The sequence below is a fragment of the Dromiciops gliroides genome, chromosome 1 (genome assembly GCF_019393635.1).
Source record: "Dromiciops gliroides isolate mDroGli1 chromosome 1, mDroGli1.pri, whole genome shotgun sequence".
Taxonomy (NCBI): Eukaryota; Metazoa; Chordata; class Mammalia; order Microbiotheria; family Microbiotheriidae; genus Dromiciops; species Dromiciops gliroides.
In genome coordinates, this window is record NC_057861.1 from 692,089,911 (window position 1) to 692,109,678 (window position 19,768).

Below are 19,768 nucleotides of genomic sequence, written 5' to 3' on the forward strand. Positions count from 1 at the left end.
CTGTTAAATCAACTAGAAAGTCAAAACTCCTGATACTGAGATAGAATGACTTTACTTCTTACCACTCTGATGTTTGACAAATCACTTAACCACTCTGGGCCCCAGTTGTTTTATGTGTCAAACAAAAGGGTAAGTTTAAAAGACTTGCAAGGCCCTTCCAGTTGTAAATCTATGATCCCATAATCCTATGACCTAAGGTGTCAGGAAGTACAAACAAGTACAAAGAAGGACAAGTGCTGATTTGAAACTGGATATAACATTTATTGCAATCTTACAAATGACCCTAAATATGGAGAGATGAGAAACTGGAAATGTCTGCATAGAATTTCATGATTTGGAGAATATTTTCCTCATTAGAATGCTATAAAATAATGAGTACCAATATGAATAACCCCCTTTTACAGAAGAAGAAATTTTGACTTATAATTGTGAAGTACCTTACCTGTGATTACAAAGCTAGCAAGAATCATAGATAGGATGTCTAACTCTTCTTACTCTTTCAAGCACATTGGTAGAGGAACATGCTTTGAAAAGAAATATTGGAATATTTGTGATTAAAATGATAATTTATTGAGCAGCAGTTAGGAATATAAAATAATATTCAGAATGGACAGAATATGACATGGATTTATTATGTTCAAATCATGTCTAAGAAGTGTACTAAATAATTATTTAATCACATATACAAACCTTCTAATTTCTAAAATGAGGTTGATAGTAAACTGGGGACAAATGGTAATCCTTAAACACAACATAAATGTTCATCATTTTGCCAACAATTTTAATAGAGGGGAGACATACAGGTCTAGCCTATGCAATGGACTTTGGATCCTGACAGGAGAGAAGCATTTTTCTCTCTCCTTTTTTCTTTTCCTTTCTTTTCCCTTCATTTCTTGTTCTTTCACTTCTCTTCAATTCTTTTCATTAATGTATGGTGTAATGCTCAATCAAGTCACCAGGGTCTATGTCAGGTATGAACTGAATTATAAGAACAAGAGGTATCTGTCCAAACCAAAGGGATTATCAACGCACAGCAAAGAGTTGCAAAATGAATTCTAATAAGGCTGAAACACAGAACTTAAATATCATGAGAAGTATTCTTACTCTTATTTGGGTATTTTGTACCTGTGCAAATTGTGACTCCTTGATTCCCTTCTCTCAACTGTTTTGTACTCTATGGAAAATAGAGGATTTTTAACTTGACCTCTAGGGTCCATTCCAGGTCTTGTGCTCTACTATTCTATCAGAAACAAATTTGTCAGGGGGCATGTAGGGGGAGCAGTGGATAAAGCCATGGCCCTGGATTCACGAGTACCTGAGTTCAAATTCGACCTCAGACACTTGATACTTACTAGCTGTGTGACCCAGGGCAAGTCACTTAACCCCCATTGCCCTGCAAAAAAAAAAAAAAAAAAGAAACTAATTTGTTTTGAAGATGAGAGCTGTGACATCATCTGGCAATTGACTAGGAAACAAAATTTAGAGGGCTAAGTAGAACAATGATTTATAAAAAGGAGAGCGTATTTTTAATGTCATCTAATGGGTATGGTATTCTACAATATATGCAATATCCCATGTCAGGATGTACATTCCCCCCTGTTACTTGCAATTTTGTTCAATTGTATATTTCTTATACCTATTTATTGTAATTCTCTCTTAAAATACCTTAGAAAGGTGCTATTTTGTTTTCTGGGAGCAATGACAGATTCATTCTAGAGAGATAAGTAAGGTATTGGAGAAACTCAATCCAAAAAGAGTAAGTAATGACAGTAGAGATAAATAAGACCCTCTTGTTTGCTGAGTTTCCATCCTTGCTGCTTGTGCAAGAGAAAAAAAAAGCAAAATAGCAACAAAAGCATAAAATCTCCACATAGTAAGATTAAAAGGTGGCTGAAGCATGGCTTGCTATTGGTCCTATTGTGTGATACCACTGTGTGTTTTTGCACTCAAGTTCAATATTTCTCTTTCTCTGATGTAGACTTTTAAAATTTTATTGTATTTATTCAATAAAGATTAAAATCTCCAAGTCATAGAGTGGTTTCAAAGGCAGGAAAATCATATATTTTGACATTTCTGAGAATACTTTTCTTCCTCTTGAATCAGTTGCACATGCCTAGGACAAAAAAAAAAAGCAAATAAAAGTGCCACCACACCCCAATTTTCTATTGACTATGCCCTAGTTTGTGTTCTATTGGATGATCTTTTTAGGAGAACATTTCATAGCTTTAACAATTTGTGGTCACTTGCTCTCAGACTTTTATCAACTTGTCAATGTCATCTCTTTCTCCCCATCCAATCTAATTTAATGGAGAGAACAAAGTGATGATGAAGATATCATAACCCTATACCTGAAATGGGGATGTACATTCAGGAACATAACAATTTGATATTTAATCCAGGATAAAAAGGAATTATAGAGGTTCTTTAGCCCTCTACACCTTCTAGTTTACTAATAAACAGTTATACAGAGAGGTCATGTGACTTACCCAATAACATAGAGATATTAAGTGGCAAAGCTGGGATTTTAATTCAGGTACTATGGGGCCAAATTTAACCTTTTGGTGTACCAGGATGCCTCTTAATACCAAGTTCAAGATTGCTATTTTGAAGACTTCCATTTAATTACAATGTAATGATGAGCTGATATCTTGGACAGTAGTTTCATTAGGCACATTTTCCAAAAATTAACAAAATTTAAAATATTCCCAAAGGCTCTATTGCATTATAATGACTTCTCCCCACCAATAAATAAATAAATAAATAAATAAATAAATAAATAAATAAATAAAGTCTTCCCAAGTATCCCCCCCCTGCCCCCCAGGATGATTTCTGAATGAGTAGAATGAATTTCAAAAACAACATATAAGATGAACCTTGCTATGATTATTCTAGGTTACTTGCAGGTTAAATATAGTTAGTTCTGGAAATAAAGTGGTAGAATTTTAAAGACTAAAAGAAATTAAGAATAGTTGTTAAGCAAAACCTAATTCTGACAATAATTATTTGTGTGATCTGGTTAGGCAAGATTCTTCCCTCTTTTACCCTTAATTTCTTCCCTTTAAAATGAAGGATTTTGATTAAACAACATTTAAAATCATTGATGATTCCAAAACTGTGATTACAAAATACTGAGAAAGAAATATGGCCCCATGAAAATGCATATAACTCACGGTACTTCCTTCAGGTTACATGTCTACTAGCAAAAACCACTGTATTCTCACTATTCTCTCATTCTGCATGCCTTGAAGATTTAGAATTGTCTCAAAGGGTGGTCCAATTTGGAGGTTTCAAAGACACAGGAAGCCTGGATTTGAAAGAGAATTTTCCTCCCTACTACATCATGATCAAAAAATACACCTTCAAGCCATAGCTGACATCTGGTAATAAAGAGTCATCTCTAGACCTCAGAGCATCCCAATTACTATTTCTGAAATTTTCGCAAACCAAGTTATAAATTAAAGTAAACATTAGGAGTGTGATCCACATTCAAATGCCTTCAGGACCATTTATAACTAGCTGTAAATTAGAACTTTAATGTAGTTCTGTCTAATAGAAAGAGGGTGGCACTGAAAGGCAGTGTCACTCAAAATCAGACAAATCCCCTTATTTAATAAAGTGGCAAATAAGGTTGAAAATTAAGTGCAAGTTAGTGGAAAACCACCAGGGAGTTTTGAATGTTTACTCCCTAAATAATACTTTCCTATGTGTACTGGGTAAAATATAAATCCTGCCCTTCCAAAGATCGTGATTTAATAGGAAAGTTAGATATACTCACATTAAAAATGTATTAAATAAGACAAAATATGAGTTCCTTCATTTGGGTGTCACTCAAACTGTTTATATACTTTGATAATTGTATTTCAATATAATTGGATTCCTCTGTATTCTATGCATTTTAAAATATTCTGAAAATGGTTCCATACATTTCATAAATCTTCCCTGGGAGATCATTACTTTAAAGAATGTTAAAATCTCATAGTAAAATAAATAAATAAAATGAAATAAAATAAAATCTCATAGTATCTGATGAATATTCATGTGTACCCTCTTTCCTAACCCCACCCCAAACAATCAAAAACCCCTCTCAACCTTTTTCTTTCTTTCCTATTTCTGTTGATGGCATTAAATTATCCCCATTACCAGGATTATAACCTTGGAGTACTTTCTGACTGTTCTGTCTCTGTTATCTCCTATATCAAATCAGTTTCAATTAGAGGTCCCTCACATAGGAAAGGGTTGAGACATATTTTCCTTGGTTCCAGAAAGCAGAATTAGAGACAATTAGAGGAAATTTGAAAAGTCAGATTTGGGTCTGGTGTAAAGAAACGATCTAAAAATTAGGACTATAGGAAAGTGAATTCTAGGTTGCCTTAAGAAGTAATGTGTTTCACATTATTAGGAGTCTCAAGAGGATGTTGAGCTACATGATTGATAAAATGCTGGGATATGGTGATCTGTGAGCCTTTTAGATAATATGTTTGGTCAAGAAAACCTGAGTTCAAAATCAGACTCAGACACTTTCTAGCTATGTTTTCTTGGGCAAGTCATTTAACCTCTGTGTATTTTAGTTTTCTCAAATATAAAATGGAGACCACAATAGCACCTCACAGGGTTGTTGTGGGGATCAACTGAGAAGATATTATTTGGTGAATATAATGTTATAGAACTAAAAGGCCCCTTTTCCTAGGAATATCTACCAACAGAAGCAAATCCAAGCATATAATCTAATAGGCTCACAGATCACCATATGGAGTCCTTTGATTTGTTCTGTAACCTTGGGGAAAGCATTCATCCTTCCAAAATATTTCCACTTGCAAAGTGTGGATTCAAATGATGTCATTACTAAATTTTAACATAAAGGATGAAATAAGATTAATAGAGTTAAGTTTATGGACAAAATAAAATTAGAATATAAAAATAATGAATTACCACTGAAAAATCAAAGAGATGCTAAAGTAAAACCTTTAGACAAATAATACCTCTAAAATTAATTATTTGGATATATTTTAGACATAGAAATAGTTTGTCTTCTAAATAGACATATATCAAGGAAAAAAAGTTTACAAAAAGTTATGTTTTTCAATGATGAAGATTTTAAAATAGCAGTAAAGATTTGAACTAGTGAGTAACTTTGAAATCCCAAGATTCAATTTTCTAAACTATTCCATGAGGGAAAGTGTGCTCATCAGTTTTTCCAATAGAACAGATAACCCTAAATCTATTTGAACATGTGATCTAATTGATATCATTATTTTAAAAATGCTAATAAATATCATTTTCCAAGATTGTAAGATCATTTTCAGGCACACATTGTTATAAAATACTCATCAATATAAAGAATCAATATGGCACTTACAGAAAATTTAGGCTTGTTTAAAATGCAAGTGAACATTTTAAATAATTGTTGAATTATACAGAGATGAATTAACTGTCCTTCCAAATTGTTTTATTCCTAGTTCTCAGAAATGCAAGGAAAATATCTGGAAAAATAGAAGTGTCCGGATAAAGACATTAAATGTCATTAGATTAAAAATAAAAAGATTATATAGAATAACTAAGAAATGTCCTGATCATTTGAATGAGAAGAAAAAATAACATAATGGGAGAAGCAGAAATGCTACAAAAATGACAAATGGTTTAATTAATTTAAATTTGAAGACACTTATATTGTCTTTATGCAATTCTATAGAAGGATAATAAAGTGACAGACATTGTGAATAAATAATGAAAAATGTTCAAAATGAGGACTTATGACTGCAGTCTTTATAAAGTCAATATATGTTATTCACTGTCAAGCAAATTCACCAAAATAGAGTTTGTGATTTAAAAAGAAACAGTTACAGCATAATATAAAGGCAATATTTCTATCAATTATTCATTATTTAGGATGATGGAGATGACATTTATTTGTATAATCCATTATGGTAAGTAATCGTCTTGGAGGAAAGGAAACTTTTCTCACTCATTGGGAAGTTAGGGTTTCTTGGATTCTAATTACTTTGTTTCCTGGTTTAAAACTGTTATCCAACAAATCTTCATGATAATGCTTAGGGATGAATTATTGAAAATTTTGAACAAAATATAAGTTAATGGATAGGAAAGACTAACAAGGGAAATTTCATCTGGCTAAGCACCTTACTGTATTACTGTTGTAGAAAGAAAAGAGGCTTCAAATCAATGGAAGCAAATGGAAGCACAGCTATATCTACTTTAGATATGAAAGGTATATCTACTGGTCTTCTGACCTTGGTATAATTTAAGTCACAGTCATAGGCAATGAATGGGTGTTAATAATTTTTAAAATAATACATCTTTGTCTAAATACCTGGTAGACTAAATACTACCATCATATCCAGCAAGTTGGCCAAAGATCCATTAAGTCATCTATTTGGGAGGCTAAGGCTAGTAGATAACTTTACTCTATATTACTGTGTTGAGTGCTCAGGAGCAGAGGACCAAAAGGTAGATTAAGGAGTGGTGAACCAACTAAAGAGATTTAAAACAGAATCTTTGGTAGAGGCACTTATTACTATCACTGATGATGATCACTGATCACTTACTGGTCCCTGAAATTAGACCCTATATTTCCATTTTCATAATGGTAGAAAGCTAGTCATTAAAAAGCAATCAAGGGGCAGCTAGGTGGCACAGTGGATAAAGCACTGGCCTTGGATTCAGGAGGACCTGAGTTTAAATCCAGCCTCAGACACTTGACACTTACTAGCTGTGTGACCTTGGACAAGTCACTTAACCCTCATTGCCCTGCAAAAATTTTTTTAAAAATCAAAAGAAAATATACATGAATACATGTCAGTATGGATATATGGAGAGATAGAGATGGATCTAGAGATTGATATATAGATATAGTGCGTATGTAGAGATATGTATGTGGTATGTGTATGTATATATAAATGTGTGCATACATATGCCATAAATCTATATAGGTACATGTATATACACATATATTACTAAAATCCATAGTTATTCCTAGATAGGTAACAAAAAATATGATAAAGTTACTGCTAGCAAAGAAATGTTAGTAAATTTCAAATAACAAGATATAAGTTGGCTCTATTCATGAGACATCTGTAGCCCACATCATAAATCTCTGTATATATTTAACTTCTTCTGTCATACCAAGTGTTGAATCTAGGTAGAACACCAGGCTATAACTAACAATTGTATACTCTCTTTGGCAGCTCCTGTGTTCTTGAGTACTAAAGCTCAGTGGCTGACCTATTCTATCCTCTTTCAACCTGTTTAATGCTTTTGGAAAAAGAAATCTCTGAACACCAACTGGCAACAGTCAATACAATTCACATCACTCTGTACTGCCAGAACTATAAAAATAGAATCTGAAATTTAGGTTCAGGACTCTTGGGAACAACTACGCTCTTAAGTAAGGGAAAGAGTTTCGCTTTGAATTTTCATACCTGACATTTAGACCTGAAAAATGAGTGGAACTGACTGAAAAGTTAAGAAACGTAAGAAATGAGAGGCTCACAGGGAAATGGTGGCATTAGTCTGTCTCCTTTTTTAAGGGCTTTCCTCTTTGACATTTGACATGATACTCAGAAATAAGTCTTCAGGGGACTATCACTTGCCCCAATTTTAAGGATAGTGCCAGGAATAGGAAGTGCTCATTCCTGAGCATATGATGGGGCAGAGGGAAGTGGTTGGAGGAAAGGTTGGCTATTCTTTCATTTGTCAGGAGTAAGGTTACAAAGGAGTAGGTTTAAAAAATCAGGACAAAAGATCAAAGGCACAAAACAAACTACACTAATTCCTGCAGAGGCATCATTCATTTTTTTCTTGTGAAATAAGCTTAGAAATAATTTAAAAAACTAACATTTTAGGCAATTCCCATTCTCATTCTCTGGCCATATACCAAAGATGATTTTTTTTCCCTTTCACTTTGTTTTTCTTGCATAATGAAGAGTCTATATACTCCTTTGTCAAAATGACAGTTCTTTAAATGTGTGAAAGTATTATGTCTCTCTTCTACTCTACTTCAGAGTAGTCATCCTAATTCCTTTAACCATTCTTCATGATTTCATATCCAAAACTGACATTTTTCCACTCAGGCTTCTCTGAATTTTTTAGTTTCGTATTCCTCTTAAAATGTGTTGTACAGAATGCAATGCAAGCACTCTTTCCTGAAATCTATGCAGCATACTTCTATTAATTTAGGCTAACTTACATTTCAAGAGGACTGTTTATATTTTCATGTTGAGATTATGTGAACCTGTAATATACAAAATATTTTATATGAAAAGCACTCAATTCAGGTTATCTCTACTGTATTCATGAAATTGTTTTCTTGAACATAAATGAAGTACTTGGCATTTATCCCCATTTCAATTCATCATATTAGTTGAGGGTTAATTTACCAATTTGTTAAGATCATTTAGAATTTTTGATTCCTCTGTTTCATTGAGTATTACTCTCAGCTTTATCATTCATGATATTGGCAAATATTCCTTTTACATATATTATTCAAGCTATTTTTAAAATTGCTAAAGAAGAAAAAAAAATCTAAGGAAAGAGTGTTTAGGCATAACTCCTGGATGATGTTAGTTCAGTTATCTGCTCTTATTGGGTATGATACTTCAATAAGATATGAATCAAAAACTTGTCCATGGTTTTGATAAAGAAATAGATTACATTCTCTTGAAACTTGCAGATGGCACCAAGTTGATAGGCAAAGTCAGGGTTCAGAAAGATATCGGTGCACTACGGCACATATGTTGAACACATGCTGCCACAAGGAGCACCTAAAGGAGATTCAAAGGTAAATGTGAAAAAAAGTTAACAAAAATTTGAAAAAGGTAATATTAGATGATATTAATTTAAAAACTAAGTCAATTTGCAGCCATGTTTATATTTAAATTTGACACCAATTACCTGGAATATTATATTCAATCTAATAATATGAGATTCAATAGGAATAAATGCAAAGTTTTAAAATTAGGTTAAGAAATAAACTTTCCACATACAGGATGGGGAAGTGTGATTAAATAACAATTTGTCCTTTAGCAATTATGGGATTTTTGTGACTTGTAAGCTCAATATAAATAAGCAATATTTTGTTGTTGTCAAAAAAACAAATGTGATTTAAAATAATGCCACATATCATTCTCTCTCCTTTATATGAAACTCATATTTTCCCACCAAATATAGCTATAGATTTGATTTTTTTTTTGCAGGGCAATGAGGGTTAACTGACTTGCCCTGGGTCACACAGCTAGTAAGTGTCAATCATCTGAGGTCAGATTTGAACTCAGGTCCTCCTGTATCTAAGGCCAGTGCTTTAACCACGTCTGCCCCTTTATTTGATATCCTTTTTACCCCATTAGACTGGAAACAATTTGACAGGGTCACTGTAACACACATATCCACTTGTGTATTCATATATGTGCATGTTTGTAAAATGTATAAATTTATATATTTTTATTCTCAGAGTGTTGCATTCTATTTTAGGGGCAGCTGGGTGGTGTGAGTGAATAGAGTGCAGGATCTGGAGTCAGAAAAACATATTTTTCCTGGGTTCAACCCTGACTTTATATACTTACTAGCTGTGTGACCCTTGGCAAGTCATCAAGCCTTTTTTGCTGCAGTTTCCTCACCTGTCAAATGAGCTAGAGAAGGAAATATAGAAGATATGCCCACAATGACACCTAGCTACCCCTAAAATAGTAATTATAACTCTATTCTCCACTACCTTCAACATTTACTTTCCAGCTGATACAGGTAACAACCAATCAGATAGCAGGGGAAATATATACATATATATGTGTGTGTGTAACACACAAACACCACCACCACTACCACCACCAAAAATGTTCAGTAATACTTGCCTTATTTCTACTAGCTTAAGAATTTTTTTTTAGTTTCAATTGCATAAAGTGAATAATTATGTAGCTTCATCCCATCATATATTAATACCAACACTATGAGCATGAATCAGACACCTCATACTTCTTCCACTAGTATGGATTCCAATATACAACAGCAACAACAACAATGATTCTCAAATATGTCCTTATACAAATGTTCTATGGATCTATGCAGAGGGATGTCTTTTGTGGGGTTTTTTTGTGCCTACTGGAAAATGGTTTTCTTCCTTATTCTTTTTTCTGTTTTAGAATTTTATTTTCCAAAATTCCATGTAAATACAAATATTGACATCATTTTTTAAAAAGAACTTTGTGTGGATGGTGGAGGAAAGACATTAAATGCACAGAGCTCCTGATACAATCACCCCCAAAATAGCAATAAAAGAACCCTTGGAGCAGAAAAACACACAAAAATATGGGCTGAGAGGTTTCTCCAGCTATAGATAGATTTCAGAGGGCTGTGCTGGGCCACGAGTAAAGCCTAACCCCTCAATCTGGCTGACACACCAGACACCACCCAAGGAATTTGCCCTAGTGCCTCTGAATCAGCGGCAGCACTAGAGCCTGCTGGAACCAAGCATGCAGTCCAGTTGAACGGCTGGCTGGCAGGGAGGGGGGAGGGGCGGGGTTTAGGGGGTAAGTGCAGGGGTACAAGTGGACTGGGGGGAAGGATTTGACTGTCCCACCCCAGCAGGGAACCAGGAAGAAATCCTGAGCAGCAGGAGACCCAGGTTGGGGAGGGGATCAGGGGAGCAGGCTCATCGAAGCTAAAAACCACACCACAGAAAGCTTTGCTGGTTGGTTGTTTAGTAAGTAGGCTTGAGGTTATCTCCAGACCAGAGAACAGGCCAGGTGAGAATAAAACATGCCCCCCCTCAAACCAAAACATCTGTGACCCTCTGAAGCTGGAAACAGGAGCAGAAGTGAGAAGTAGCCCCACCCCCCCCACCCCCCAGTGGAGAGTTTAAAATCAAATAAAAGCAAGGCCAGGCAGGCTGAGAAGAAGCCCAACCATCCCCCGGGCCATGCTGTAGCTCGAACAGTTTGTCCTGGAAACAGCACCACAATTTAAAAAGGAGTTAAAAGCCAAGAAATATGAAGCCAGGATGAGTAGGTCAAAAAAGCAGATGACCATCAAAAACTTCTTTGGGGGTAAGGTAGACCACAATACAACTTCAGAAGAAGAAGATGATAGGGTCAAAGTTCCAACATCCAAAGCTTCCAAGAAATATATGAACTGGTCTCAGGCCATGGAAGCTCTCAAAAGGGACTTTGAATAGAAGGTAGGAGAAATAAAAAGAAGATGTAGAGAAAGGGAGGAAAGAATGGAAAGAGAAATGAGAGTGATGCAGGAGAGTCATGAGAAAAAAGTCAACAGTTTGAAAAACCAAATGGAAAAGGAGATTAAAAACTGTCTGATGAAAATAACTGCCTAAGAATTAGGATTGAACAAATGGAAGCTAGTGACCTTATGAGAAACCAAGACACAGTAAAGCAAATCCAATTGAATGAAAAAATAGAGGGCAATGTGAAATATCTCCTTGGAAAAACAGGTGACATCAAAAATAAACATTGGAGAGATAATTTGAAAATCATTGGACTACCTGAAAACCATGACCAAACCAAAGCTTAGACACCATCCTCCAAGAGATTGTGAGGGAAAATTGCCCTGATATTGTCCCCAGGGAGTGGGGAGGGGAAGGAGGGAAGGGCAGATTGGGGGAGAGAGCAGTAAAAAGCAAAACTCTTTCAAGGAAGATGAATATGTTCTCCATAACTGCACAAGTATGACATATTCAATTGCTTGATCTCATAGGGAGGATTGAGGAGAGAGGGAGGAAGAAAAATTTAGAACACAGAATTAGCTCAGGGACCTCAATCTCATTGGAGTGGGCTCATGGAGGAAATAACATTCATACCCAATTAATTGGGAGGAGTAATCTATTTAACCCTGCAGGAAAGTAGGAGGGGAGGAGGATAAGGAAGGAAGGGTGAAAAAAGGGAGTGCAGAACAGGGGTGAGGATAGTCAGAAGTAAAACAATTTTGAGGAGGAATAGGTAAAAAGAAGATAGAATAAATGTCATGGGAAGGGAGTGGGACTTCACTAAAGGAATTAACAAAAACAATATGCTTCAATCTATATTCAGACACCATCATTTCTCCCTCTATAGATGGACTGCATTTAATAGGACCTTCAGAGTTGTCTTGCATCATTGCATTGCTGAAAATAACCAAGTCATTCTCAGCAGATCATCTTACAGTATTGCTGTTATTTTGTATAAAGTACGTTTCACATTGTATCAGCTCATGTAGGTCTTTATGGATTATTCTGATAGCATCCTGATCACCATTTATTTTAAATTAAACTGCATTTATATAGTACTTTAAAGAGAGATTTCCTTCTAATAAACCTGTGAGTTTGATTCTTGTAAGAACAGTAATAGATAATTTATATAGTACCTTATACCTGGCAAAGAATTTTCTTCATAGTAGGCCAGCAAAGTATGATATGTTTTATCATCATCAATCAATTTTCATCACTGTCATCAATCAATCCCCATTTTCATTCAATAATAATCAAACCATCCATCATCCATCAATCAAGCATTATCATCATCATCATAAATTACTCTTGCCTATGCTTCACAAATTTTTTCACAGTTACAATTGTTAACTATTTCCCTCCATCCTATTCCCTTCCCCATGATATGTACTCTATTTTATATCTTCTTTCACCCTATCCCTCCTCAAAAGGGATTTGCTTCTGACTGCCCCTCCCCCAATCTGCCCGCCTTTCTTTCACCCCTCCCTCCTTATCACTTTCCACTACTACTTTCCTACAGGGTTAGATTACTCCACCCAATTGAGTGTGTATGTCATTCCCTTCTTGAGCTAACTCTTATGAGATTAAGGTCTTTGAGCAAATTCTGATGAGTGTAAGGCTCATTCACTGCCCCACTCCTCACCCATCTCTTACCCTACTCCATAAGCCTTTTACTGTTTCTTTCATGTGGATTTTCACCCCATTCTACCTCTCCCTTTCCCCATCCCTCAGTGCAATACTCTCACCCCCAATTTTACCTTAAAGATGTCATCATGGGGCAGCTAGGTGACAAAGTGGACAAATCACCCACCCTGGACCCAGGAAGACCAGAGCCCAAATCTGGCCTCAGACACAAGACCCTCACACATTGCTTGACCCCATGCATGTCACCCAACTCCGACTACCCCACAAAAAAAAGATTCACAAAAAATAAATGCTTTACAGGTATCATCCCTTCATAATCAATTCCCACCTGTGCTCTCTGTCTAATTTTATTTCTATCATCTGCCCTAATACAGAGAAATTTTTTATGAGTTAGATGTATCAAATTCCCATTTAGGAATGTAAACAGTTTAACCACTTAACATCCCTCTTATTTTCTTTTTCCTGTTTACTTTTTTATGATTCTCTAGCATATTTTATTTGAAAGTTAAATGTTCTATCCAGTTCAGTCCTTTTCATCATGAATATTTGAAATTCTTTTTCATTGAAGTCTCACTTTTCCCCTGAGAGATTATATGCAGTTTTGCTGGATAGGTGATTCTTGGTTGTAATCCCAGTTGCTTTGCTCTCCAATCCTTTAAGGTAGAAGCTGTTGGATCTTGTACTATCCTATCTGTGGCTCCATAGTAATTGAATTGTTTCTTTCTGACTGCTTGCAATATTTTCTCCTTGACCTGGTAGCTTTGGAATTTGGCTAGGATATTCCCTGAAGTTTTCATTTTTTAATCTCTTTTGGGAGGTAATTGGTGGATTCTTTCAATTTATATTTGACCTTCTGCTTCTAGAATACCAGGGCAATTTTCCCTGACAATTTCTTGGAAGATGATGTCTAAACTCTTTCCTTGATCATGGTTTTCAGGTTGTCCAATAATTTTCAAATTCTCTCTTCTGGATCTATTTTCCAAGTCAACTGTTTTTCCAAGGAGATATTTCACATTGCCCTCTATTTTTTTATTCACTTTGCTTTATTGTGTCTTGATTTCTCATAAAGTCATTAGCTTCTATTTGCTCAATCCTAATTTTTAAGCAATGATTTTCTTCAGTGAGCTTTTATACCTCCTTTTCCATTTGGTCAATTTGGCCTTTCAAGCAGTTGACATTTTTTTCATGACCCTCCTGCATCACTCATTTCTCTTTCCATTTATTCCTCTACCTCTCTTACTTAATCTTCAAAGTCCTTTTTGAGAATTTCTATGGCCTGAGACCAATTCATATTTTTCTTGGAAGATTTGAATGTAGGAGCCCTGATGTTGCTATCATCTTCTGAGGGTGCACTTCGATCTTCCTTTTCACTAATGATATTATCTATGGTCAGTATCTTTCTCTGAGTTCCTGAGACCTTACTTAAGGGATATCTTTCAAGCCTAAAAAGTGTCATAATTAAGTAAGAAGTTTAGTCTCCTAAAATATATTTTTGTTTACTGAGAATTCTCTTCAATAATACTCATATCAAGATTTATATTGGAACATGGGGCTAATGTAGTTAAATAACTTCATTTTACAGATGAAGAAAATAAGGCCAATGGAAGCCAATTGATTTCACCAAACTCAAGCTTGTAGTAGTTATAATGTCAGGAACATTTGAATCTAGAGTCTCACGATCCAAATCCAGTGCTCTTTCCGTGCCAATAACCTGCATACCTGCCAATATTACTATAGAAAATATTAAAATTTATATTCAGGTATTTCCTGGTTCCTACTATTTTTCTCCCCCTCCTCTTTATAATTTACTTCGCAACTTTTGTCTTCTATCCCTTATGATACCATAACTTCTCTCATTCTGGCTGTTCCACCACCTTTTTATTTGACTTTGCTTAAATAAATCTTGTTTCCTCTGCTCTAGTTTCCCTTACTGAGTCAGAAAATGCATGAAAGTGTTTGGTAAAGTGCATGGTTATGAAAACAAATTAGAAATAGTCCATACTTGGGGCAGCTAGGTGGCACAGTGGATAGAGCACCTGCCCTGGATTCAGGAGGACCTGAGTTCAAATCTGGTCTCAGACACAACACTTACTAGCTGTGTGACCCTGGGCAAGTCACTTAACCCCAATTGCCTCACCAAAAAAAAAAAAAAAGAAAAAAAAAGAAAAAAGAAATAGTCCATACTTTTAAGAGAGATTTCATTGGGAATATTATTGTTTTCTTCCATGAAGGTATAAGCCAGCTTTCTTATTTAACTTACAAACCAGTCTCTCTTCCTATATCCTTGCCTTTGCATGAATTATGCCTGGCAAAATCCTTTGCTTCAATTCACCCCTTCAAAACTTGAATTTCCTTCAAAACTTTGCTCAAAAGTTGCATTTTAGGGCAGCTAGATGATGCAGTGGTTAAAGAGCTGGCCCTGGCTTCAGGAGTACCTGAGTTCAAATCCAGGCTCAGACACTTGACACTTACTAGCTGTGTGACCCTGGGCAAGTTACTTAACCCCTATTGCCCCACAAAAAAAAAAAGTTGCATTTTACATGTAGCCTTTTTTTCATCTTTGATGTTATGGCCCTTCCTCTCAGAACAACCTGCTATTTATTTTGTTTATATCTAGCATATATTCTTTAACAAGCATGTTTTCTGATCAATAGAATAGATGACCTTTAAGGACAGAGTGTGTTTCACTGCTGTCTTTGTGTCTATGGTACTTAGAGAATGTCTTATTCATAATATGCATATAATAAATTCTTAGTTATTGATTTCTTTCTTGCCGGGCTTATTTCTGACATTTCAGGATCTCACTAATTTTGGTCTTCTTCATGTTTCATTATCCTCTTGCCTTAAAGGAAAATGGCATTTCTCTTATAGTTATTGTCTGAAGATAAATGAAATACTGATAATTTTTGACCCCATTTTAGCTGCAGCTTTAAACTTCTGCCCTTATCCAACCTTAATATGAGTGGCTAATGAACAGCCAAATGGACTGATTTTTAATACCTCACTTCTTCATTCAGCCTCTCTCCCTAAAAATGTTAATGAACAGCTACATGGACAAAGAAAAGACATAAGGAGTAAGAATGAGAAGAATCTGGGGATGGAGCTATTAAGTAAAACATTTAGCTCTATATAATTGAGATATCAATGTATAATAACAACCCTGCTTAAGCATTTGTATACAACTTATTGTACTTCTGGAGGCCTCTTCAGAAAAGACAAAAATATTCTTAACTTTCATGTACAAATTGAAATAAATATGGTGGGTAAAAAAATTCAATGGACATGTTTCAACGTTATTACTGTAATGATTGGAATGACGCCACCTACTGGAGACTTGCTGTGGAGAGCTCCACCATGAGGAAAATGCCTCAGAGGCATTGTGGCTTTTCCTTGGCGTCAGGAAATGATGCTTGCTCATGGGTGCTGTCTATCAAGTCTACCAGCCAATCAACTGGAGGAGCCTCCTATGGTCTGGGAGGAGACAGGAAGGAGGAAAGGGAGCCTGCGCAGAGAGCGCGGGCCTTTTTGGCTTCCGGACTTGATGGTGGTGGCGGCAGAGGACTTCACAGGAGATTTGAGGAAAGATAGGAATGCCAGACTGTTAGAATTCTGTTCTCAATCTTTTTCTTTCTATTTTCCAATAAACCCTTAAAAACCTAAACTCGTTTTATCAGTGATTTTTAGTCAGTTTCCCCCAAACTGGGGGAACACATTAGAATCCACATTTAGAATCTTAAATTACACATTATGAATTTTGATCTTGTTTCATACATAACAATTGTATTTGTCTTTCAAAGTGCAATAGCAATGTAGTTACCTTAACCATAATAAGAAATTGAAATTTACATAGCACTGTGAAAATTTAAATCTAGACCTTCCACATTTTAATCCCCAACAAGCATGGTATATTGGAAATAGTACTGGGTTCAAAATAGGAATATTTGAATGCAAATCCTAGTTCTTCTGCATACAACATATATGATCTACTTATGTCAACTCTATAGGCCTTAGTTTCCTCATCTTTAAAATTAGGTAATTAGACAGGATGATCTCTAAGATATCTTCCAGATTCCACTCCTGTGATCCTATAAATAATGTTAATAATAGGAATGCATTAAATAGTTTTATTTTTAATTTCCAGCTGTCTTCTCCTTCATTGACCATCATCTGATAGCAGTGTAGTGAAAAATAGAAAGCAAGTAACTGAGAATATAATATGGAGCACATGATCCATCAGAAAGTATTATTGATTTAAATGTGTACTTCTATTTAATCTATGTAGATACTAACCCCCCTTTTTGTACTCAGTCATTTTAATGTGTAATATTTAATTTAATGGTAATATTGCTAACAGATGATTTTGTGAAAGGGAATTTGCATATTCTTTCTTTCTTTCTTTCTTTCTTTCTTTCTTTCTTTCTTTCTTTCTTTCTTTCTTTCTTTTTTGGTGAGGCAATTGGAGTTAATTGACTTGCCCAGGGTCACACAGCTAGTAAGTGTCAAGTGTCTGAGGCTGGATTTGAACTCAGATCTTCCTGAATCCAGGGCCGGTGCTTTATGCACTGTGCCACCTAGCTGCCCCTTACTTTCAAATTTAAATGACAATCCTTGTCATTATAGAAAGAGTTTATAAAAGTAAAAATAAAGGTATCAAAATATGTTTGTTACCTTTTTTATATGTAACAGACTCTCCTTTTAATAGCTGTTCAGCCTTCCTGCAATTATAGCAAAACCTTTTTCTGCTCAATTTTGAGAGATGACAGAAAAGTTCAGCATAAGCAAGAATTCAATCCTGAATACATAGTAAAGCCCCTATATAGAATAAGCTACACAGGTCATTCTGATATTCCTGGAGACCCCAGGAAATTAAGCTAAGTACTATGAGAATACAGATTTTTCTCAAACACTCTCTAAGTCAATTGGAAACTGTACTGTTACTCAAAATAATGTGGCACTGCACACACAGATTCAGTAAAAGCATGTTTTACATGAATTTAAACATTTCTTTTGCGTTTTAGTGAATATATGACTTCTAAATCTGACTGAAAAGATTTATATAACACAAACCCCAGTCTGTCATTGGATTCTGTAATAGAATCCAGATAGATAGATAGATAGATAGATAGATAGATAGATAGATAGATAGATAGATAGATAGATGCAATATGAAGAAGGAATATAACAATGCATTAAATGTAAGGAGACTAATTTGAATCCTAGCTCTGCCATTAGTTAATTATATGACCCTGGAAATATTATTTTAGCTCTTGGAGTCTCAATTTCCAATGCTCTTAGGACTACAAGTTTCAAAGCAAAGTCAAATGAGTCAAAACAGGAAAACATTGTACACAATAAGAGCAATGATTGAAAAATGCTATACACATCCAGAAAAAGAACTGATGGAGTCTGAATAAAGACTTTATTTTTTTCATGTTTTTCCCCTTTTGGTCTGTTTCCTTGACAACATGACTATTATGGAAAATACTTTACATGATTTCACATATACAAGCTATATAAAATTGATTATTGTTATGGGGGAGGAGAGAGAAAATTTCAAACTCAATTATTTAAATGAATGTTAAAAATTGTCTTAACTTGTAATTGGGAAAAATAATATATTTTTATAAAGGCTATCACTTTCTACATGATATCCACTTCTTAATATTCTACTATTTCTTTTATCTATAATCAGAAAGGTGGAGAGGGAAAGGAGTATAGGGTGAAGAAAAAGTCACCAATGTAAGGCACATTTAAAACCTTTTGTCAAGATATCATTGGCATAGGAGGCCACCCCTTGGCATATAAGGCATTAAAGTATATTAGCAAGTTTTTACTTATTATATGTTATACTCTCCTTTTATAAGTTTCTCTTTCTTCAGGTAAAGTACTTTGAAGATACAACTCAATTTTAGGTACTTCATCATTATCCACAGGGCTCCAAAATTTGGCTTCTATTTCCACTCTTGGGAGTAAAAGTTTTCAGACACAAAATGGGAGAAGAGAAACTTACTTCAGTCAAATAACCAGAAGGAATCACAGCGATAAGTTGGGGGTGTTTGGACAAATTAAGCAGGTAAAAGTTTGATGGAGATATTTTACAAATTTAAGAGAAATTGAGGAAAAATTGAAGGGCAATAATCTTCAGGTTCAGACTCATGTAGATTGTATTTGCAGATACAAAATGAATTAAGGATAATATAAAATGATTAAGGTAGAGTAAATAGGATTAAAGAGAAAAATGTGAATGGAAGAGAACTTTGAAAAGTGATTTTATGAAGGATAAGGATATAATAGTTTTCAAGACAAAGCAGGATAAGTGAATTTTAAAAAAGCTAAGTGGAATAAACAGAAAGTAAACTAATTAATTTTGTGGATATGCAAGTGGTACAAATTGGTGAAGAATAAGAAGTTGGTTCAAGTACAAAAAAAGTTTAATATTACTGGGAAATTGTAGAAACTAAAGAAAGGAGTTGAATGAGGTTGTCAAACAATAAGAAATAATTTGAAAATATATTTTATTATTTTTCCAAAATTACTTTAAAATGTTAAACATTTGTTGTTATTGTTTGTTTTTTAAATTTTAAATTGTGAGTTCTTAATACTCTCCATCCTGTTGTCCCTTCCCTTTTCCTTGGAAGGCAAGTAATTCAATATAAATTATACATGTGCTGTCATGTAAAATATATTTCCATATTAGTCACATTGCAAAAGAAAAAAAGAAAAAAAATTTTAAACATATGCTTTTATACTTTGATGCATTCATACAAAGTTATGTGTTCATAATAATTCATACCATACAATTTCATACAATGCTGCATTCAGATTCCATCAAGTCTTTCTCTGGAAATAGCAATTTTATCATAAATCCTTCAGAATTTTCTTCTACCATTGTATTCCTGAGAA